Genomic DNA, 9,593 nt, shown 5'->3' with positions numbered 1-9,593 from the left:
TCATTTTAACGATCAATTAAACGTTGCATTTCTGAGACATAAATATCGGTTATATAAAAGCTTAGGAGAGACATCATTTATAATTAGCGGTCAACATCGTCAGTCATTTAATAGAATGTTGACATCGTGTACGGCGAGTCGGCGAGCCGCATCGTCAGTTAGAATAGAAGTGTCGGCGCTGAAGAAATAGGCCCGTGGCCTGTTGCCGATTCTTGAACTTTTCGTGACTTGATTCACAAGGGATCCGGCCTTTGGAACCCGATCTTTCCATAGCTGACGATTGATTGAGAAGTATAGCAACCTTCATCGTCAGTTATTCAACGGAATGTTGACATCGTGTATAGCGACCTTCATCGTCAGTAATTCAACGGAATGTTGACATCGTGTATAGCAACCTTCATCGTCAGTTATTCAACGGAGTGTTGACATCGTGTATAGCAACCTTCATCGTCAGTTATTCAACGGAGTGTTGACATAGTACATTATGCCGGCCTTCTTCGTAAGTTACAAGCAATCGTCGCTATAGGATATACGTATATAGTCACAATTTATTATTCATTCATAATAATCTACTCATGTTTACAATTTTTAAACCGTATTCGCAGACACAACTTGCAACTTTATATCATTTTTAACGATAAACATTATTATAATAAAAATAGTTCCTAGATAAACCTTATGTACACGTGCTGATCTAAAAAATACGTAACATTGGCACTTTAGTGACTTTATTAAAGACATGAAAAGACGAGAGATTTATAAAGGCTGAAATAATGAGAGCATTAGCACCAGCCGGCGCCTCCACACGGAAGTTATTAACACAGATGCTCACGTCAGACGTGCGCCTCATGGACTTTCTACATCAACAACGAAAACCTCCGACAGTGAAATGTTGCAACCAAGTAAGAAAACTTCCTTCAAACCAAACAGTATTTTTTGTATCAACTTTAATTATAGTGAAATATTGCCTACAGCTGCATGAGATAGGAAAAACAATGACATTAACTGGAAGACTAATAATGAACAACTTCACGTGCAATTGCATCAAACTTTGATCATCGATATGTGCGTGGTCGCGCAAATTTTTTAATTCGTATAATGATAATGAAAATATTGGTGTGATGTGTGAAGAAAAATAATATCACGCCCATGCAGGATGTTCTCCGCTGGTCAGCCACAGGAAACAGCAATAAAAACCATGATGGACTCCCTGGACTGGGTTATATACAAGTGCTATTTCAGAGAGAGGTCAAAGTGAAGTTTGTAAATGCCTTATCAGCCATCATCTTAGATACATGAATCATGATATTTATATAACTCATTGCTCTGTTACCTAACTCCTTGCTCTGATACCTGTGTTAACTGATTGCTCTGTTATTAAATGAAGAGGGGATTATATCCATGTTATTAAAAAGCATTTACAATGCATGAACATTCTACCTTTTTCATTAAGGCGTTTTCTATGATACCTGTACAGTACACTCTGAGGGTAGTACTGTACTGTAGTGTACAGAAATGAACGAGACTTTGTCCTAATAACTATGCATTTTTCTTAACAGGGTCATCCTGATGCAGTTTAACCTCGCAAAAAGTATACCTATTAGCCATCAGGGCAACATTGTGCAGTGAGCAAGAGTCACAATTCAGAAAATATAACCCACTAATTTTCCTGGATGTACATTTTTTAGATCTGGATTTTTTCACTAAAACTGCACAGATGAATTAGGTTGGTTGCTGCAGGAAATACCGGTATATAGTACAGCTTAGAAAACATCTCATTTATCCAGCTTTATGTATCTATGATACCAAGCCAGTGATTTCTGAGAATGCCAATAGGGTTCCAATTTATTTTCTATTGACATATCAATCCAGGAGAACAAAGAAAAATATTGTATTTAGATTTAGAAGCCCAATCATGACATAAATGTATGTAGGTATATACAACAACAGTGCACTTTAGAGTTATTGATTAGAAGCAATCCGTACAACTTTCAATAACCATAACATTTGCTATTTAGCAAACAAAACACACATAAGCTCAGATAACTTCAAGGCATATAAACAAGTTATTCACAATATAATGCAAATAACTCTTCACTAATAACTGCTTTGAGGTGTTAATTGGATTGGATTACACTAATTTTGTGTTGGATAATATCAACAAAATGTGCAACTCTGCAGTCAACAAAATGTACAAGTCTACAGGCAACAAAATGTACAACTCTGCAGTTAACAAAATGTACAACTCTACAGTTAACAAAATGTACGTATAATGCTACAGTTAACAAAATGTACAACCCTACAGTTACAAAATGTATAACTCTACAGTTAACAAAATGTACAGCTCTACATTCAACAAAATGTGCAACTCTACATCCAACAAAATTGTTTAACTCTTAATGATTAATTTCTCAAGACAATTTACTTTTCATTCCAAAATATTACAATGCACAAACAAGAAACTGATTTTTGCATACCATTTCATGTCAACAATTGCATGTCATGCTCATTATTTTTTCAGCTTAGAATTGTTATTCTTGTCATAGGTAGGTATATATTTAGCAAATAACATATGAACCTGCCACCATGTAGGATTTCTAATCAATGATCAAAATCCAAGGCAAAATCAATAGCATATGAAACTGGAATTTTCATGTCATTAATATGGATGTTTTAGCCTCAATGAACCCTTAAGTTAGATGGATTATAATGAATGAATGAGGAGGGATTGAACAGATTAATTAATGGAAGCAAATCTGAGGGTGAATCAAATAAAACAATCATAATTGATGAATAAATTAGTTCAAGAACAGTTTAAGTATAATCAGCCAGATTCAATGTACATTAATCAGTGGTTTTGGAAAACAAGTCTAGACTGACTCAGCATTTTAATCAATTATAACTATCCTTAGGAAGATATTGATACTTTATGACAGACATGGAAATAAATTGGAATTTTTATGCTTATACTAGTAGTATTTTAAATAATATATATGCTAACATAGAGACTTCATCAAGATTTTCAACAATATGAAAGAAATTTGCAGACTGAAATAGCTTGCCAAGAATTGTTTGAATATACATAATATACAATCACAATAAAATTTAATTACAACACTTCTCTTTAACTTCACTTCTTGTTGTTTGTTTGTTTGTCTGCTACAAATCTCATAATCAATATTTAACACACTTCTACCTCTCCCTTCGGTCTGAAATTTTGCACACTTGCGTAAAGTTGGAGACATTGCATGAATCAATTGACAGAATCAATAATTTAAAAATTTAAAAAATTTTTATATTAAAAAGAGGGAAAAAATAATTTTATCTGCTATACATACGGTATCTTATAATCAATATTTAACACACTTCTACTTGTCCAATCACTCTGAAATTTTGCACACTTGGGTAAATTTGGAGACAATGCATGTATCAATTGACAGAATAAATAATTGAAAAAATTTAATATTCATTTTTTAATTTTAAAAATAAAATTTAAAATTCATTATTTTAATATATGATAATAAAATTAGAAATTCTTTGTACAAGCGTACCTATGTAACCTAACATCAGAGACACTGCATTCTTTAAAAGTGTTGTCTTTAAAAAGTAATTTTTAAATGAATATTATTTTTAAATAGTATAACATGGGGAAAACTATTTTATAACATTATGTAATATATCATCATGATAAAATTGTTTGCATCATTTGAGTCTTGCTCATTTGTTATTGAGTATTGCTCTATTTGTTATTAATATAGCCTATAGGGTAGGGTACAAAAAATCTAAATTTTGGTGCCTGCACTAGTATAAATCTATTTTAAATACCGGTATCACTTATTAATGCAGACATTATTCAGTTACTTCTTAAGCATTGCAAAGGAAATGGCAATGTCTGGAACCTGAATTAAATGGTTTATGATTGTCACGTAAGGAGTAAATGCAGTAGGAATCTATGTAGAAAATTAAGAAATATCTGTAATGTATGTCAGTCGTCAGAAATTGTATAACCTTACCAACAGGCAACAATACTTGAAACAATGTTACTAGTTGCCTATTAATACATAATAAAATTCGTAAATTCAAGTTATTCTTGGTTAAATGATGGAACTGCTTGGCATGACAGGTTGACAGCTCTCTCAGTCTCACTCACTGGAAGTTTAGTTCGACTTCTCTAGAAAAAAAGTGATTTTAACGACGGCCTGCCTCATTCATTTGCAAAGGACGGAAGATACAATCAACAAGTACCGCCAACGTAAAAAATCAACTCGTAATACATTTTTAATAGGCATTCGAGGTATCAGAGTTAAAAACATTAGAAAGTACTCTTATCCCACGCATCAGTTACAGCAAGAAGAAAAAAACACTTGAAAAGGGCACACCTGTTGATGCGATTGAACAAGACACAACCTACAGTCCTACACAATTCAACAGAACAAAAATAAAGCTAATATTGAAGCACACATTAATTAACTTATACATTCACGTTAGGGAAATGGCTGAAATATTTTGTCAACACTAACACTCAAACGGGAATTTTCAAATTTGGACTTGCATTCTCTACGACACACAACCTTCACCCTTCAACGTTCAAAACTTCACTGAAGTCTGAACCAGCTGCTGAGCTGCGCCCAGCGGGCCAGCGACCCAGCCAGCGTACCGCTGCTTCAGACAACAACTTATTGCTGCGGTCACAACTCACTCGCTTGTGTGCGAAAGAATGGGCACAGGAACTTATACGAGGGTATTGTAGTATGCTTTTTTTTATCATTTTTAACTCATCGAATTCTTTCAGCGAGCTAAAACCCTGGTGGATAATAATAATCTTTATATTAATGACATTCGAACCACCACAGAGGCATTGAGCGAAATTGCCCTTCAATGACATCAAATTTGCCGCAACTGAGCTTATGCCCCGTCAACCCGTTCAAATTTATCGTCAGTCATGCATTTCATGCCAAATTTTGACACGCAAAACGCAAGACTGACAGGCGTCCACGTGATTCAAACTTTTCTTCGGTTTTGAGCACTCTCGACAATGGAGGAAGTAGTGTGCTCACAGTTATGATTACAATTTCTGCAGACAAGTTAAATTGGACAGATAAATATATATAAGAGCCTAGTGCTACCGACCCTTGAGTATGGGCATTCAGTGTATAACCCCCAGACAAAACAACTCTGCTGTGAGCTGGAGGATGTCCGGAGACGTGCCACTAGACTGCTGGCTTCACTGAAGGGCAGGTCTTATGAAGAGAGACTGAGAACCCTGGGATTACCCAGCCTTGAGCACCGTCGATGTCAAGGTGACATGATTGAGGTCTATAAGTACCTTCACGGCATATATTGTACCGAGCGACCTCGCTTCGAACACCCCCCGGCCAACTACGAACTGAGAGGCTCCACCATGAAGTTACAGAAAAACAGGTTCAGACTCAACATCCGAGGCCACTTCTTCACCAACAGGGTAACAACAACCTGGAATAGTCTGCCCCAAAGTGTCGTCGACGCCCCATCAGTCAACGCCTTCAAAAACCGGCTGGATAATCACTAGAAGTCCCGCCCCTCTTTCTATGACTCCATCATGCTACCACGCGCACATGCAAGTACCATGCAGCTAGCAGCACAACGAGCGACGAACATGGCCCAGGAGGGCCTCAAACGTCGGTTCAGTTCAAGATGCAGCCGCGCTCGGATGGTTACAATGAAGGGAAGAAAAATCTTGCATGTGAATTCTTTACGGGAATGATAATGCGAATCATCAAATTGGCGTACTTATTTACGTATCAACATAGAAATCTATGATGAATTGTTTGTTGTTGTGGCATAATTATAAAAAATATAACTCAGTACTCACTGCAGTGAGTGACATAGAGCGCATTTTCTCGTCGACGAAAACATGAAGTCACGGACGGACAGACAGACGGACATGGCGAGCATAATAGTGTAGTTTTCCATAAATGAGAAAATGGTATATCACACTCGTGGACCAGTCGTGGTACATAAAATTCAGAACATTTGTTACGAGGAATACTTCTAAGACTAAGGGAAAGTTTTTAATTACGTTCTACGCATAAACGGATAATAATAATAATAAATAATAATAGCTGTTTCAGCATTTATTAGGCCGTAGGCCTGTCGCCGATTCTTTACATCGCAGAACATTCACAGCTTGTTGCGGTCTCGAACTCACGACTCTCTGATTCAAATTCTGCTGTGCTTAACCACCCGGCCTCCTTGCCGATTCTGACCAGAAACTGGCGCACAGATCTGGGATCGAACCCGCACCTCTGATCTGCTCCATTCTTGGTACTGTGAACTATAACCACTGGGAAATATCTATTTGCAAATGAAATTTTATTAAACTACTAAAACTCACTGTGCGAATATTAAAAGTTGAATATCTTCAGATGCAAAACTTCTCATTCTCAGTCAATATTTTTACGATAATTACATTCTCTAGCAAGCCAACTTCAAAGTGATGATTCAGAAATAAAATTTCTGAATCATCATCAATTAAAGATTAATTTTATTTCTGAATTATTAAAAAATTAATAATTTGGCCGTCAAATAATTTCGTAGTACCTAGATAGATAGCGATCCTATTGGAGGATTGATTTGTTATAGTCTCTCCCAGAATTAATTACTAGAAAATTTTTAGGGAGCGGTGCTGTTACTACGCTCCAATTACAAATACTTGAGTATGCGTCTCAAAAAAATTTCCGTTTAATAACTTCTTGTTAGTAAATCAAGCTGTTGTCATCGTAGATAATTCTGAGAAAAATCGTCAATATATTTTTATCAATGAATTTATTGATAATATTATAAGTTTGATGCATTCTCTTGTTTGGGCTTGTTTTTCTTCTACTCTTCATCTAGCTAAGGACTTTGTCTCAATGGATTCACGTGCCATTTGCGGCGTCTGAATGTGTCGTTGTCTGCGGCAAAATTAAACTCTCCCACTGAAATAATTTAATAAGCAGTACCTGTACTTGACATGATCATTGGTAAAGTCTGGTCGAAATTTTTCATAAAAAAGGACCGTCGAGCAAAAAAACGCGCACCGAACTCTCCATGAATTAACGAATAGTGATTCTATTTCTCACATTTATTGAGGTGATTATGATAGAAAACAGTTTATTATCAAAACAACTTTGGCTTCCTATTTCAATGGTTAAATTTAAGTGCCCAAAACAGTTCAACAATTATTATAAATACCATAAGATAATGCTCTGAAAATTTAGAAGCAATCTAACAATATATTGAAGGAATAACAAGTTATATTTCTTACTATCACGCTGGAAAATCTTGCCTCCACTTCACCCCCTCATTAATCTCGCCAGACCAGCGGTTCCCAAGCGGGCGTAGGCCTACAGGTGCAAACAAGGCCTTCCATGTGGTTGGCTTACTATATTTCCTATAAACAAAAAAGTTTTCCTGACAACACAAGATATTCTGGCGTGCAACTGTTGCCAACAGCTAAATTGGCCGACGGTTAAATTCAAACCGTACACGCTATGAGGCGCTGATTTTTATTACTTCATGAGCAGCAAATTCTTCGCGGCAAGAGTTTACGCTGGCCGACCATCCGTTGCATGTCACGACACATTGGGTATAACAATAGATCTACAGTAAGCATTAACCAGAGTAGCCTGAAAATTTAATTTTTTTATTCTAAAGCATCAGCTGTTGGTATTCAAAACATTAGTAAAGAATTACTGAACATTATGCAAAATAAATCCATAACTAAATTATTTTTGAAGTGAATCCCAATACAGTGGAAACAATTGTGACAATTAACGCAGGACCCACCAATTATTCCTAAAATTAAGAGGTAATCCTTGCCGTAATATCTTACATGATAAGCATCAATATTTATGTTCAGACACGTATGAGTAATTATGTATGTAAGTATGTTCATTAATCTTGCTGAAGATGTTAAATAAATTTTTAACATAAGTACTCCATCATCCTCACAATATACGTTGCCATAACTGAACCAGAATAATAAAATTGATAAACGTGAAATATTTGAATTTTAAATAATAATTAACGATTTCCAGTCCAAACAAATCAGCAGTTATAGTGACATGATTAAACCATGGTTTCTAAAACATCATAGACCCCCTTCAAACTCATATTTCATGTTTTATAAAAAACGGTAAGGGTAGAACTATATAAACAAACTTCATAGTTTAGGTTGGCCCAGAGGGCCGGACTCCGCCGCTCTCACGGACGAATAGATTATTTTGTTCATTTTCTAACAGCTGATCGACCGAATCACAAGAATTTTTTCGCCAGTGAACTTGCAGAAGACCACTGGACGTTAAGCGTTTCGGATACGCCATGTTTTGGCATCGTTTGCCCGACCGATAATATCGGATGATGGCGGCATGTAGCTTCCTTATCTAGTAATGACGTTGAACAACGTTGAAAACCGTTGATTCATTTAATTCAATGTCAGATGTTTGAGCAGCGCTGTTATGGACAATTGTCATCTTCTCTCTCCTTAGAAGCGGGTCAAGTTGCGAAGCTATCAATTCCAAAGGTAATGAATGTGAGTGCAAAGAATTTGTCTCATGTGGTGCAAAGCTCAAAATGCATTGTTTCGTGCAAAGCCTAAATATTTTATTGCTGGGAACAATGCCGCGCGGGAACAATGGGAACAAGACAGTGGGAACAATGCAACCGAGCGAAATGATGCATTAGTGCACAGACAGCTGCGGGCTCAAAAATATATTAGTTTGCGCTCAGAAACTGCCGGGTTTTCAGTAGCCCTACCTTGTTGTCGGAATGAAAAGTCTTCTTTGAAGTCAGTTAATAATAATTTTCCGCTAAAATTAAGACACGAGAGAGATAATGGTAATCTATAGCGAATTCAGGATGCGACGCTATAATTGCCTGGCAATCCCATATGCCATCCCGGCGTTAGTAGCCCTGACGATTTTAATTATATATTTTTATAAAGATGTATATATTAATTTCAAATAACTTCACCGAGTATATGGCAATATGCTAGTATCACATAATTGATAGGTTTACGGTTAGACAGGAAGGAGCGGATGATTAGTTTGGGATAGTCTCCGCTAGAATTGATCAATAGAAAATTATCACAATGCGGGGTAACTTCTTGATCGGGAATGGTACTCAAAAACATTTTAGCGTTCTCATCAATTATTGTTATATATTCGGTAATTCTTAATACATTACTCATGCATTATATGACAGATAGAAGGTAATATGTATGCTAAAATAAAGATATATATGGAGCCTCGGTCCTCGTGACCGGGCGTGTAGCTCGCATTACTCCCACTTCGTAAATGCGTTTCTCTTATAATCTCTACACCGAATATTAGTCTCTCTATTCTTATCTGGCGACATTAAGTGCTAGACTGAGAAATCGATTATATTAATTTCCTATGGGTTTATTTAGAGTTCAAATATGACTATAACCCTGATTCATCACATTTCCCCATCATGAGCTGTTTATCACTATAATGCACTAAAGACATTCTCATAATTAGTTAAAAATGGCAGCACGTAGTCGGCAAACGCAATTCGACCTCCCATCCAAAACTATCGACATTCACCTCGCAATA

This window comes from Hyalella azteca, unplaced genomic scaffold, assembly GCF_000764305.2.
Source record: "Hyalella azteca isolate HAZT.00-mixed unplaced genomic scaffold, Hazt_2.0.2 contig1289, whole genome shotgun sequence".
Taxonomy (NCBI): Eukaryota; Metazoa; Arthropoda; class Malacostraca; order Amphipoda; family Hyalellidae; genus Hyalella; species Hyalella azteca.
This window is presented reverse-complemented; position numbering follows the sequence as displayed.